The 15,268-nt window shown below is 43.1% G+C and overlaps 1 protein-coding gene across 3 annotated transcripts in view; it reads right to left on the bottom strand.

Annotated features, from left to right (window-relative positions):
- The window catches only part of AMBRA1 (autophagy and beclin 1 regulator 1), a 190,111-nt gene that overhangs the window by 115,538 nt on the left and 59,305 nt on the right, over positions 1-15,268 (bottom strand). The gene's annotated exons all lie outside the window — the stretch shown is intronic.

Genomic DNA, 15,268 nt, shown 5'->3' with positions numbered 1-15,268 from the left:
GCATAGCAGGAGGACCAAATCTGTTTTAGTAGGCAGTTGATGAGACATTATCTCCAGTAACTACCCAGCATTTAATCTGGAATTTTCAGACATAGTGCTCAAGTTTGTAATTGCAGGGAATCTTGTTCTTGATCCAAACTGACCCAGTTTGCAACCTCACCTAGGAATTCAGAAGACTTTGACTGATCTGTTGGATGCTTTGCCTGGAAACCATAGACAAAACACTTCCCTGTTGATCCACCTGGATCTCAGCAGTTGTAGATGAAGGCCATCCAACTGAGATACCTAAAGAACTTGGCAGGAATAGGAGACAGGGCTTTGTGCTTGGTAGGCAGGCACTTCCTTCCTACGGTGCTACAGGTTATACTTAAAGTGGCAATCAAGCGGCTTTGTCTGCAGTGAGTCTGTAAGAAGCCGCTGAGAGTCTGTGTCTAGAAACTGTTCGTCAACATGGTCTAATTTTCCTTTAGAACTCATCTAGGCATTGTAGTCTTTTCTCCAAACGAGTGTAAGGCAGTCATGATCAGTTAAAGGAACTGAACCTGGCTCCTGACAAGATGGAAGTGATAGTGGATAGAAAGCCCCATTCTCCAGTAGGTCCAATTTATAGTATCTGTCCACTTTAACCCAGTATTTACGAATCCAAACATAATTCTAGGCTCACAGGTGGTGAGTAGAGTGTTCTAACAGCTCCATCTTATTCACTTGCAGGGATGGCCAGGGATGGGAATGCTGCAGCCATTACCTGTGGGTTTTTTTTAATGTTGAGTGTTGGCTACTATAATGCATCTAATGTGGCACTACTCTGCAAGAGTGGTTCAAAGCTTCAGCTTGAACAAAATATAGCAACTCACTGGTGTATATGCATGTGCACACGCAAGGCACTATCATCCTGATTTTGTGGAACTATCTCTCCTAGGTTAGGCTGAAGTAGCATACTTATCTTCCATTATCTTTTTTGTTTGGAGAAAAGTTTGCTCAGGAACTGGTTCACATGCCCCCCACGCACACTTAGATTTATGTAGTCTTTTATTTGCTTTGTGGCATTTTCTTGGATGGATATTGTTTGGTTTATACCACAAGCTAGTGAATTCATGTTTTATGAAAAGCAAAAAAAAAAATGCTCATAAGAGCAGTTTCCACGTAGCGCAATGCAGATTCAAGGACAAGCTAAAGGCCATGGGAAGAACATTATAAACCAGCTGGATTGATAGGTCAGAATGTCTTTGCCCTAGGGGAAGACAGCTTGATCTGCTCTCTAGAACCTCTCTGGAAGTTCCTTGCTGTCAGTTTCTCATGCCTCTGCATCGATCAAATCTCTCTTCCTCTACATCTCCCTTCTCAAATGGAAACTGGAAATTAATCAGGATTTCAAAAGGGGGACAGGCAACTGCCCTTGCAGCCTTGGTGAACAGAGTACAGCACAAAGGTTGCAAGCCGTTCACCACCATCTGTGTGTCGCTGCCCATAGGCCTCTGACCGGCCCCTGCTGGAACACCACTCTTGATGGAACTCTGGCACAATCCAGCAAAGCAACTTATATCTCCTTGTGTCTACACCAGGGCTTCTATGGTACAGAAATCCCCGCACCTCTGTCTAACATTACCGGCCCTCTAACCAGTATCCTACCCCCACCCCACAACCCGGATTCTAGTATAGTACTGTTTGTGTTTTTATTGAATTATTTTATAAGTTTAAAAGTTATTTTTAACTGTTTAAATGTTTTAATGTTCATGGGTGCACTGCTTTGGGGACCCTAATCAGGCTGAAAGGCGGCATTAAAATGCTTTAAATAAAAATTAACAACGCAAAGGAAGCGTAGCAGTTGGTATTGCCAGCTCAAGGTTATTTCACCCTGTTCTAAACTAAAAATAAATAAATAAAATCTCATTGTTCAAGATGGGAGGGTGGTCTTATGTATGCTAAAAGAGGGTGAATATAGCAGATGTTGTGACTGCAGTGTAAAGACAAAATAACACTGCTGAGTTCAAAATTAGTTTATGTGATATTCACCTAGTTTTCAAAACACACCTCAGATTTTTAAGCACTATATTAAGATTTATAGGCTTATATTTGTACCAATCGAGTTCAGTAGAACTCATGCCAATGTAAAATATGCCTAGTACTGTAGCCTTTGATTTTTCCAGTCAAAAACATCAAATTAAGAAATTATATACTTAGGGCTACATACGCAACTAATTTAGCAACAAAAAAACTTTTAATAGCAATTATTGTATTATAACCAGTTCAGAATTTCACCAAGAGCAAGTAAAACATGCTAAAGAATAAGAACTCATTGGGTAGTTTTTAGCACCAGAATTTCTCAGATGTAAATTACAGGGTTCAAATTAGCAAAACAAATCAGGAGCCTAAGGATCATCCCAAGTAAAGGGTGAAAAACAGATTGCTGAGGACTCAAACAGAAAGGGAACAAGGGGAGGAAGAGCTGTTGATCCCAGCCTGACAAATGAAAAAAACTCCAGGTCAGTGACACGCAATCCTAAACAGGGAAGAGTGAAATGGAAGAGAAACCGACAGTCTGTGCAGAAAGCATGCAGCAAAGGAACTGAGCTCCATTACTTAGAGCTCACAACGAAGGGGATCATCATCAATGAAAGAATTCCAGTGAGAGCCAGTGGAGTGGGATAAACCACAGCCAAATTGTCAGGAACAGGTTATATCAAAAGTCAAATCACTAAGGAATTTGGAAGTGTGCATGGAGGGGATGTCTTAAGCCAGGCGTATATGAGAGGGCTTAACTGTTAAAACAAGATATCCAAATAGCAGGGGGGAGTGACATTTCTTTTTCTGATGAGCGTGACAGAGCGCTATGATGCTGATCTCTCCCACTGCTCACAGCCACAATAAGAAACTTACGGGTTACAACAGGAGCTATGACAAGATGCCAGTGGCTTTCAAAGGCCTCCACAGTGATAGCTTTATCAAAAGCCTAGGTTCAGAAATGTCAGAACACCTATGTGTCTACTTATTATAAAACGCCCATATAAAAAGAAAAGGGAATATACATGCTACAATCCATATACAGAATACCTTGAGCAGTTTGGTATATAGTATATTGTACAAAGTTAATCTGTTTAATATTTAATTGCATTTTCAGGGGCAGCTCCTTGCAACTTTGAATAACGACCAGAGGAATAGCTTGTGAGATGCCAGCTTGCTGTTGAGTTTTGTTCTGGGCCCAAGTTATTATCATCAATAGGGACACAAAAACAATTAAGACAGTATGTTAAGACAGTAATGTTAAGATAGTAATGTTAACAGAATGTAGTAAATGCTTTATGTTCGTTAAGCATCCACACATTTTCATAACTGGCATGCATGGTCTCCTTTGTGGATTCAAGTCAAAGGAGCAAGAGCCATCTGTGGCTTGAAGCCTAACCTGCGAATGGAAAAGAGCTCATAGGAGAAACTTATTCCCCCTTTGCCAAGTCCCTGAATCCCACTCCAAAAAGCCGCTCTTCAGGAATGTGGAAGGGGGATCAGCTGGAGAACTGAACAGAAATCCCCCCCCCAGCACATGAATGGAGCATTGGATCCAAGGGCAAAGCAGCAAAGATCAGTTCCATGATCATTCATGGTTCTTAAATGATCAAGAGAAAGGCAAGCATATAAATATTGTAAAGAAATAGAATTAATACATATAAATTTGCTATTCCTAGGGTTTTTGCACAATCTTCCTTGGAGCATATCTAGGCAGATCATTGGTGCTGCTTCCCAGCATGCAAATCAGTTCAGCTGAAATGGAGTAGCCAACACTTTATTTAATCATCTTCAATATCAAAGTCTCCCCTTTGAACAACAGGAGGAGTAATATAAACTACTGTCATGCTACTAGCTAATTACTATCTGTGCTGCATTAACATACACAGCCAAACCACCATAAAATTAATTGGTGATCACTCAAAGTAAGGAAAGAGTAGGGGAATAAAAATGCAAGAAGAGTAGAGTTCTTTTCTTGAACCATTATCTGAAAAGGGAAAAATATTAAGTGACAAAAATACAAACATAGGTTTCATCACTATGAGCCTTATCAGAATATAAGAATCACAAAAATGTGCTGAATTACAGAACATTCAGAGTCTACAAAAGCATTTTCCTGACAGGGCTATGCATTAGGCTGTGAAAATAATGTCCCAAGAGATGGGCTAGAAAGACAACAAAACCAAAGAGAATAAAGCATTAGAACAATGCAAAGAATATATCCATCTATGCCAAAGAAATGGAAGCAGAACAGATTCCCCCTCCCTACTGCTCACTTTTTTTCAAATCTCATTAATATAAATGGCAACCAGATCCAGATTGCTATACCCACCAAGTCTTTAAGCTGCCTTCCTCCACCTTTACAAGTGATCTCCTCTTCAGCTACTCCAGGTAAACCCCAGGCAATCCATTCCCAATTTATCAGCTAAAGTTTTAAGCCAGCAGGGTTGCAAGGAGCAGATTATTAATGGCTCCTTCACCAGTCAAAAAACATAGCCTTGATTACTTCTCAGAGACCATTTAAAAAAGAGAAGGGGGGAGATTTCTATAACACAGAAAAGCACTTCACAAGATCAAGTACCTCTGACAAGCACCAAATACAAGAGGATTCATCACCTGGTCAAGCGCTATGCACTGCAGCAAAGCCCTGTTAAATGCTGAAGATTAATTGCTACAGGAATGCCCACTTAAAAGGATGAAGTCACAAGTCTGTGCTGTGACCCGGGAACCAAATGAGTCTTCTCTGATCCTACTTGTCTCAATGATAAATAATTACTAAAACAACAAAGAACTATCACGTTCAATGGCTGCACTGGGTCACTGGATACCATGGCAATTGGAAGCTTTAAAGCGAAAGCTGGAACATTTGACAACCACACACTGAAATTAGCCAAAGTGTTAACAGCTACCATATGAAGGCAGCATCTGTGCAGATTAAAATGTCACTAAGGCTCTGCATGTAAAGAAGATCTTTCCAGCAGACCTGCTGGAGCATGTGACAGCAAGGGACGTTCAGAGGTTTGGAATTGCCGGGCTCACTGATGGTAACAGGAAAGGGTATTAATGGAGAAACATATTCTGACATTACTTGCTGAAAAACGTTCTGTATCTCAGAAGCTGAATTTATACTGACAGGATGTTAACTAGGAAAAATAATGAGGTTGCTCCACGTGTATTCTACACATAACTTGCAAGATCAAGCAGAACATAAGAAAAGCCGTGCTGGATCAGACCAAGGCCCATCAAGTCCAGCAGTCTGTTCACACAGTGGCCAACCAGGTGCCTCTAGGAAGCCTACAAACAAGAAAACTGCAGCAGCACCATCCTGCCTATGTTCCACAGCACCTAAGATAATAGGCTTGTTCCTCTGATCCTGGAGAGAATAGCTATGCATCATGACTAGTATCCAGTTTTACTAGTAGCCATGAATAGCCCTCTCCTCCATGAACATGTCCACTCCTCTCTTAAAGCCTTCCAAGTTGGCAGCCATCACCACATCCTGGGGCAGGGAGTTCCACAATTTAACTATATGTCATGTGAAGAAATACTTCCTTTTATTTGTTTTTAATCTCTCCAGACCAGGCTGAAAAGAGAAAGCAGTGTTGCACTTACCTGCAACTGTTGTTCATGGCGTTTTCTTCTGTACACACACTTATTGGGACTGTGCACATGCAAGCCAGCCGCTCAAAAGATTTTTACAGGTTATTTCTTTAGCTTACAGGCATAGCTGGGGAGCCCCTTCCCTTCGGAGTGTTCCAGTGGCTGTTTTCCCGCACGGCCACCTGCACTCTTTCCCTCAGGGGGTGGTGCTCCCTTTCCTTCAGCTCTCCTGAACCACCGTGTTGAGTCTCTCTGAAAAAAGAAAGAAATTGAGAGCTCACAGCGGGGTCGGAGCGAGGGAATGTGTGCCTGCACATAAGAAAACTCAATGAACAACAGTTACAGGTAAGTGAAACACTGTTTTCATCATCGTTCTTCTGTGCAGTCCCACATTGGGAGATTAGCAAACTAACTTGCCAGGAGGTGGGGTGAGCCTCTAATTGGAAGAGTGAATGTAATACCACTGTCCCCACTGTTGTCTCCCTTCTCGTGTTGACATCCACAGAGTAGTGTTTGATGATCATGTCCATAGATGACCAAATTGCAGCCTTGCAGATCTCGATGAGTGGGATACCTTGCAAAAAAGCAGCTGAAGCAGCTTGCGCACTTGTCGAATGTGCCCTAACCTGGAGAGGGCACATCACAATCTGATGGTGGAAACGATCCATCTTGTAAAAGTCTGAGATGAGGCAGCATTCCACTTGCAGGCCTCACAAAAGAGACAGACAGCTGTGGAACCTTCCTCAACTTACTTGTCCTCTTCAAATAAAACACTAAAGCTCACTGTACATCTAAAGTGTGTAAGGCTCTTTCATCTGTAAATGTGGGAGTAGGAAAGAATACAGGGAGTGGAAAAACCTGTACCAAGTAAGACTTCGACACTACATTAGGGAGAAAGTGTACACTGGGCCTTAAGACCACCTTCTGTTCATGGAACTTGATGAAAGGTTGATCTGTCCTGGGAGCTGCCAACTCCCCCATCTGTTTGGCTGAGGTAATGGCTACTAAGGCGGCCACCTTGAAAGACGACACATGTGGAGGACGTTGCCAAATGTTCAAAATTGTCCTGCATTAATTGAGTGAGAACTACGGACAGAGACCACTTGGGAACAAAGGGAGTCCTAAGGGGTAGAGGTTATTCAAACCCTTTAGAAAAATCCAGGAAGAGTGATGCGAAAAAGTGATTTCCCCTCAACTAAACTGTGGGAAGTGGAGATGGCTGCCATATGGACCTTGACTAAGGACACTACTAACCCAGCAGTCTTTAATGTAAAAAGGTAATCTTAAACCAAAAACATGGGACAAGTAGTAAGGGAAATCCCTTTAGACAGAGCCCATGAAGAAAAACGTTTCCACTTGTTACTGCAAGAGAGTCTGGTAGATGGTCTACAGGCATTATGGAGAACGTTGGTTACTGGTTCTGAAAAAGATAATTTGAAGGTTGATGAACCTTGCAGTCAGATAAAGGTGTTCAAGCCTGTGATGCAACATGTTTCCTATTTTCAAAAAGTCTTGGAGCAAAGGTAGGTGGACAGGTACCTGCCCTGAGACAAGTAAAGCAGAATAGAACCAAAATTGATGGGGCCAGAATGGAGTGACCAGGATACAATTTGTTCCCTCTTTGTAGATTTTGGACAGTACCCTGAATATCAATGGGTATGGGGGGGATGCTATTCTCCCATGGTATCTGAAAAGCATTCATCAAAGGGAGATGGTCAATTCCATCTCATGAGCAATAAAGGGGGATCTTGGCACTGAAACGCATGGCAAAAAGACCCACCATAGGATCCTATCATACAAAGGCAGGGGACCTATATTCTGTACTCAGGGATCACTCATGAGTAGGGGCTTCGATCCTGCTGAGTAACTCTGCCTTGGTATTGTCTGACCCAGCTTTGTGAATCGCCTGTAAAGACACCTCATGTTTTATAGCCCATTCCTAAATTGCAGTAGCCTCTGTGCAAAGAGGAAGAGATGTTGTTTAGATAAAACATCATGATTGTATTGTCTGTTTGCCCTTGTACCACTTTCCCATGGAGGATAGTTGTGAAAGAATTTAGGGCATAACGAATGACTCTTAATTCCAACAGATTAATGTGCAATTTCCTTTTATTATGAAGCCATATATTTCTCACAGTGTTGTCCCCACAGTATGCATCCCAACCATCTTTTTCCATTTATTTACTAGCTCCTTTGACCAAAGGTCTTGAGCTTAACCATAACAATAATACATAATCATCCCAACCATCTAATGATGCATCCATGGTGACGGTAACCTGAGGGTAAGGAGAGCCAAAGGAAACTCCCCTGAATAAATTAGTATCAAGAGTCTACCAGGATAACAGTTTGCTGACCTGTCTGGGCATAGAAAACCTCTGGTTTTATGACAGACATAGGGGTTAAATATAGAGATACACCAGTTTTGTAGATGAGGCCATTAGGCCCAACAACCTCTGTATAGAAAAAGTTCTCTGAAAAGGGTTGGTGGTAAATTGTCGTACCCATGTTTGATATGCATAGCTTGGTCTTTTGGTAAAAAGGCCCTAGCCACAACTGAGTTCAACAAGGCACCAATAAAGGAAACCTAAAAAAAGTAAAGTGTCGTCAAGTCGCAGCCGACTTATGGTGGCCCCTTTTGGGGTTTTCAAGGCAAGAGACTAACAGAGGTGGTTTGCCAGTGCCTTCCTCTAAAGGAAACCTACTGTGTTGCATATAGTTTTGATTTTTTCCCAGTTAATCATGAGTCTTGAGCCCTGACAAGTAGCCATTGCAAAGGACAACTGTTCCTGCAAAGACTCCTCTGAATGGGCGGTAAAGAGCCAATCATCCAGGCAGGGATATACAGAACAACCCTGGGACCTTAAACAAGCCACTATCACAGTCATACACTATGTGAACACTCAGGGTGCAGTAGCCAGTTCAAAAGGTAGAACCATATATTGGTAAGGTAGCCCCAATACTTGAATTATAAGTACTGTGGTCGACATGGATGGACACGTGAAAGTAAGCATCCTGCAGGTCTATAACTGCAAACCAATCATTTAATTCAAAAAACTGTATAACTGACAGCAAGGACACAATTCAGAACTTCTTAACATTAAGGAAAAAAATGTAGTCCCCTTAGGTTCAAGATCGGCCTGGACCCACTGTCTTTTTTATAGAAATAATTTGAATAACTGCAAGGGCTGTCAGATGATGTGACTTTCTGAACTGCACCCTTGTCCAGCAGGGATTGCAACTCTGCATCCAACTCAGTGAAAACATGGCCTATGGCAGAAGATGCTGCCTGTAACAGAGGTAACTCTATACACTCTAGGGGATAACCTTGTTCAACTATTGACAAATCCCATGAATTCGAAGTAATTAAGCACCAATTTGGCAGGAACTCAGATAACCTATTCAAAAAGCTAGAAGGGGAGGAACCCATTGCTTGTACTAGGTGAGAAAGAGGGGTTTGGGGCCTGTGAGGTACCCTTAAAAGAGTGAAGCTGTTGTGGTATGGTCTTAGACCGGGTTCCTGATCAACACCTAGAGTGTTGAGGCAACTGGGGAAAAGGCCACTGGGGAGGATACTGCTGAGAGTGCGGCCGATAAAAAGTGCTGGTAGCTCTGGTATGGCTGCTGATATTGCTATTTAGAGTGGTAGCAAGGTTTGTAAGGAGAAGTACTGCCCTGGGTAATGCCAACAGAGCGTGCTGTCTGTCAGTTCTTCTTGATTTGTGACAAAAATTCGTCAGTCTTGACTGGGAACAATGATGTCCTCTACCCTGGATTTGGTCTCAGATGGGAGTGCAGTGAAGCAAAGCCATGCATGCTTCCTTAAAATAACTACAGATGCAGAGGAGTCAGCAGCTTAATGTTTACCAACACTGATTTTCTGCCTTGGCAATTTAATGGTCTCCATCTGAATCAGTTTTACCAAAGATTTTTTACCATCAGGCAATAGGTTGAAGTAGGTGGAGAGCTTTTCTCATAAGAGCTGATAGGCCCCCATGATGGCATGGTAGTTTGCCATCCTTAGGTTCAGCATCAAAGAAGAGTAGGTCTTTTGGCTGAGAGCATCAATATTTCTCTCCTCTCTATCAGCAAGTTCTGAGAAAGATCTGGCAGGCAGTGGTTTGGGTGATCTCAGCCTTCTACAGATCGAATGTGACCTCAGAACCAATGGAACCAAAATGATCGAGGACAGGAAGGATGGGTGCCCCATCTGGGGAACTGATCTTGACACTGAAGGTGAATTCTGTTCCACCGATGCAGATGACTTAACTGCCTAGATATCAGAACTTGAAAGAGCCCCTTCCCATAAAGCCATCTTGAGGCAGGAAGTGTGGTCACTGCGGGCCTTGGGGGTAAACTGTTGGCAGTGTTTGCAGGCTGACACATTGTGCCCCTCACCAAAACAAATTAAGCACAAAGCATGCTCATACGTATGAGTAATTTTTGTTCACAGAAGGAAATTTTTTTGAACAAAGCCTTCTGAGATATTTTTAGAACAGAAGCCTCGAAGACAGATCCTGAAGGCAAAAACTCACAAAAGCCTATAAGAATGATCTTCACAGACTGACAGCAAAGAACAAACTGAGAGAAAGGGGGCATCTCCCTCCAGAGCATGTGACTGAGCAGATAAATGGCCGCTGGAACGTATTGGAGGGGAAAGGCTCCCCTGCTATGCCCATAGGCTAAAGAAATAACCTGTAAAATATCTTCTGAGCAGTTGGCCTGCACAGTCCCAAAGTGGGACTGCAAGGAAGAACGGCAAAGAACTACTTAAGATTAACCATGGCAATGCACTCTTTTTCTAAAGCTAGGAAAAACACAGCCAGGCGCTTCTGTTGCTGGAGCTTGCTGCCATGTCAGCAGAATGAGCAGAGGCCAGAGCACCCAGCTTCCCACATGTGCAGCAGCCAGGAGGAAAGGGAGGAGGAGACAAAATGGGTAGAAGCAATGGAATGGATAGGCAGAACTGAGAAGCCACCCAGTACAATATTTCACTTTAAGAAAATACTGGGGCGGGCTGTTTTCAAGGCAATTAAGTCTGTTTAACACAAACACTGCCATAGGTTTAATAGGAAAAGCCTAACATCAAGTGCCGCACAAAGAACCCGCCTTGGTATATGATGGTTGACAAAGTGGTTTCAATCACTCTACAAACTGATTTTTTATATATAGGACAATGCTTTATATGAACATCCTTGTTTTATATGATAGAGACAACAAACTAGAAAACACTCATTAAGTGAGAACAAGACCGAAGGGAGGATGGAATTAAAAAGTGATGAGCAGGTGCTAGGAAGAGGTATTGCTTTTCATAATTCCAGCTGGAGTCTAGACACCAAAGGCCACCAGGACCAAGAACCTACTGTATCCCTCCCACATCTAAGGGTTCTGAAGAGAGAAGAGACAAACAAAAACGATCAAACATACATTCCCACTAAAGATGATAGATGCTGCTTATAAAAGGTATTCATATAATTTCTAATTGGCCTCTGGTCAGCGAGAAAATAGGACCTACCTACATAATTCTTGGGCCTTCTGGCTTCTCTTTGCAACAGGTCCCCCTTTCTTGCATTTGTTGCTTTTGGTATACATTTAGACAGCACATGAAGGTATATTTCATACATCTGAGGCAGTGAGCTCTGACTGATGAAAGCTTACACTGAAACACATTTTCTTAGTCTAATGTGCCACTGTACTCCTGTATAGCTTGGGCTAGGTATGAAAAACAGGGTATAAATATAATTATCCACAACAAATTCAAACTTCTGTCTACTTAGGGGAGATAGCAATTATTTAAGATGTTACAGCATTTTTCAGAAAACAACTAATGATGGATGTATCAGGTTTATAGCGTTTCTTTCAAGTCACAAAACACAGAAGACAAAATTTAAACCTGCTATCTGAAGAGGTATTACACAGCTCCCCTAATAATTAAAGCTTCACAGACATGGCGACAGAAAGCAACAACTGTGCATCTGCCATGTAAAGTCACAAGTTTGATCTGCTGCTGGAGCAGGAGAGTGTTCAAGCCATGGATGAGAGATACCAGCTGCTCAGCCCCGCACTGATCTGTTACTCACTGAAAGAATGAGGGGGTGGGGACTGGGACCTGAGCCATGTCACATTAAATTTTTAGTGTGGCTTATTATACAGCTTATTTGATTAGAAACTTGGATAGCCCAGGCAAGCCAGATCTTGCCAGCTAAACAGGGTGGGTCAGTATTTGGAATACCAGGGTTACCATGCACCAAAGAATACCAGGGTAACCATGCAGAGGCAGGCAAAGGCAAACCATGCCTGAACATCTCTTGCTTTAAAAATCCTATAGGGTCACCATAAGGTAGCTGTGACTTGATGGTCAAAAAAAACACACACCACTTTTATTGTAAGCCTCCTTGGGTCCTGCTTTGTGGGAGAAAGGTGGGGTAAGGGCAACTGAACAGGTTAGATATTATTTGGTGACTGAAAAAACTAATTTGGTTAAAAGCTGATCGATCTATTAATGGAATCTTAAGGTTCTCTAGGTATATTGGGGGCAATGAAGTCGTGCTCTAAAAAAAAATCACAGACAGAATTGCATTCTCAGTTTCTTATACAGAACTATGACTTCAGAAAATCACAGCCGGTATAAGTTGGAAATTCCTCAGAAAGTAGTCATATCGATTTTGGATTTGAGTCCAGTAGCACCTTAGAGACCAACAACATTTTGGAGGTATAAATTTTTGAAAGTCAAAGCTCCCATTTTGGGTATATCTTCCTCAGAAGTGCAAACAGAATGCCATCCATTGTGATGGGTACAACACTGATCTTTACTAATAGGATAAGCATACCCTGACTGTTAGAATAGAAAGGGGACAGGGGTGGATTGGCCATTTACTTTACAAAGGGAAAACCCAATGGGCTGTATACCTAATCTCTGCCCACTCCACACTGCAGCCCAGCGAGCAGTATGGGTGCCCACTAGCACAGGGCAAAACTGGGAGCCACAGTATGAATGCTCCTTGCCCAGGCCATCAAAGAAGAGGCACAGTGGCACCCAGCTTCACCCTACACCAGTGGTATCCATATTCCTCGTCATCACCACTGTGCCCAGACAAGAAAAGAGGAACATAGGCACAATGGCATCCAGCTGTTCCCTATACCAGCAGCACCTATTCTCCTCCTCACCTCATCTTATACAGGCCAGTGAGAAGGAGCACAGGGACAGAGGTGCCTGGCTTCAGCCTGTATTGGCCCACGCATGGTACAGCTGGTAAAGAAGAACATGGGCCCAGCAGCACCTGGCTTTGCCCTACCAGCAGAGATGTGGTGCTGTCAGTGAGGAGGGACACTGCATTACCCATACTTACCACACCAAAGCTGGCAAGGAGCCTGACTGTTAAAATAGAAAGTAGTGCCTGGCTTCCCCAGAACAGGCTGAGGTGTGGTGTGTCTGGAGAGGAGAATCATGGCAGTGCCCACCTTCACCCTGCTGGCTAGGCTGAGGAACATCCAGCAGTGGCGCCTCCTTGATAGCCAGCGTGGTGAGGAGTTAACAGCGGTGGACTCTAATCTGGAGACGCGGGTTTGATTCCCCACTCCTTCACAAGAGCGGGGGACTCTAATCTGGTGAACCGAGTTGGTTTCCCCACCCCTCCACATGAAGCCTGCTGAGTGACCTTGGGCTAGTCACAGTTCTCTTTGAACTCTCAGCCTCACCTACCTCACAAGGTGTCTGTTGTGAAGAGAAGAAGGGAAGGCAATTGTAAGCAGGTTTGAGACTCCTTAAAGGTAGAGAAAATCAGTTTAAAAACCAACTCTTCTTCTTCTTCATTCTCTCCATCAGGTGACCCTCCATCAGGTGAGAGAGGCATGGCAGTGGGAAGGGACATGGGTGCAGGAGGAGGCATGGCCCTTTTCTAGTCCACCCCAGGTGGGGGAAGGCATACAGAATGAAAGGAGGTGCGGATAATAAATATGTTCTTGTACACCAAACTGTTTCTGATCTACATTAACTTCGGCAACCCACTCCTGAAGGGAGGAAGACACCTGTCACAAGCCTCATCATGAATGCCTTTATGAAATAGTGATGAAGGATTTCAGATAGGGTTTTCAGACATCAGAGCAACACATTGTCCCAAATATCTGCATTTGATGTGTGTCAAACACAATCAAATCTATATTCTCTCCATCGCTTGCTGAAAGCAGAAAGACATGGCAGGAATTCAGGACATTGCCATATTTATATGCAGAAGTATTTCCTCTGGAATTTTAACCTTTTTGTTCTTACGAAAACTCCTTACTGCAGGCACAATTCTAATGTGATAGTTGCACAATACTTAAAGTAAGGCAAGATAATGGATTATAAACATGCAGACCCGAATCAATAGCAACGGTATATCTTCTACAAGCAAAGTTTAATTCACACCCCTAATTCCAGAAGTGTACCAGAGAATTTTAGAGCATCCCATGAAAACAGTCTTAGCTAGCTGACTGCATCAGACAGTAACAACCCAAATAATAACCTTAACATAAAGTATAAATTATTATTTTCCTTCCTAAAAAAATAAATACAGTAAAGTGTATGTCTCCTATTTTCTCTTTACAGCAAGAAGAGCCTGAAGTGTTAGATTTGGATGAGGAAAATCTAAATTCTTTCTCTACATAGATACAAAATCACTATGGGACTTTTCGCAAAAAAACCTGTGTATCTAATTCCCACCTGTGTGCCCTAGCTGCCCCAGCAGCAGCCTCAGCGGCTCCCAGAGGGAGCCTCAGCACACCTACCCAGAGCAGTCCGGCCAAACGGGGGGGGGGGAGGAGGGAGGGGGAGAGAGAGAGAAGCCTCAGCGCGCTTGCCTGAAGCAGTCTGGGTGAGCCACCAGGAGAGAGAGGGAAAGAGGGGGGAGCCTCAGCACACCTACTCAGAGCAGTCCAGGCAAGCTGCGGGAGGGGGGGGACCTCAGCACACCCGTCTAGACTGCTCTGGGTGAGTCGCTGAGAGCAGGACTTGGATGGGGGGAAAGCCTGCAGAGAAAGGGGATGGGGTGAGGAGAGGAAGCAAGGGGGGGACAAAATGGGATGGCTGCTTTTGCAAGTTTCTTGCAGGTCCCCCCTTGTGTCTAACTAATCTCACAGTGTAGTTCTGAGGCTAAAACCACTGTTCTAACCTCCACAGAGAAAGAGGGGATTAAAATGTAACCAATATTTTGAAATTTTAAACTTAATTTACATATTTATATCTCGCTTTTCTCCCCAATGGGAACTCAAAATAACTTACAAAAGTGTTCTCTTCTCCTCCATTTTATCTTCATACCAACCATGTGACAGTTACCATGGTAGAATGGGGCTTCAAACCTGGGTCTCCCAGATCCTAGTGCAACACTAACCACTACCGAAGTTCACAGAACAACAAATTAGTCTTAATCAACAGGACTAGGAATATATGGAACATCAAGAATTGATAGTTCTCCAAAATACCATAACCTACTATTTCAAAAAGGCTATGCACTGAACTCGCCAAGGATATTAGATGTAAGTGATCTTTGGGCAAAACAGCAGTGAGGAGTGGATAAAGAGAAAATTGTTCTACCCTTTTGGCCTTGGAAAAGGTAGAAGGGAAACCTTCATTACCTTTCCACTCTGGAAAGCATTCTTAATGAGGAGGGGTGATTTTCTCCAAGTTATGCAA

The sequence above is a fragment of the Euleptes europaea genome, chromosome 6 (assembly GCF_029931775.1).
Source record: "Euleptes europaea isolate rEulEur1 chromosome 6, rEulEur1.hap1, whole genome shotgun sequence".
Classification (NCBI taxonomy): domain Eukaryota; kingdom Metazoa; phylum Chordata; class Lepidosauria; order Squamata; family Sphaerodactylidae; genus Euleptes; species Euleptes europaea.
Note: the sequence above shows the minus strand (reverse complement) of the source record. Positions and strands in the feature narration are given on the sequence as shown.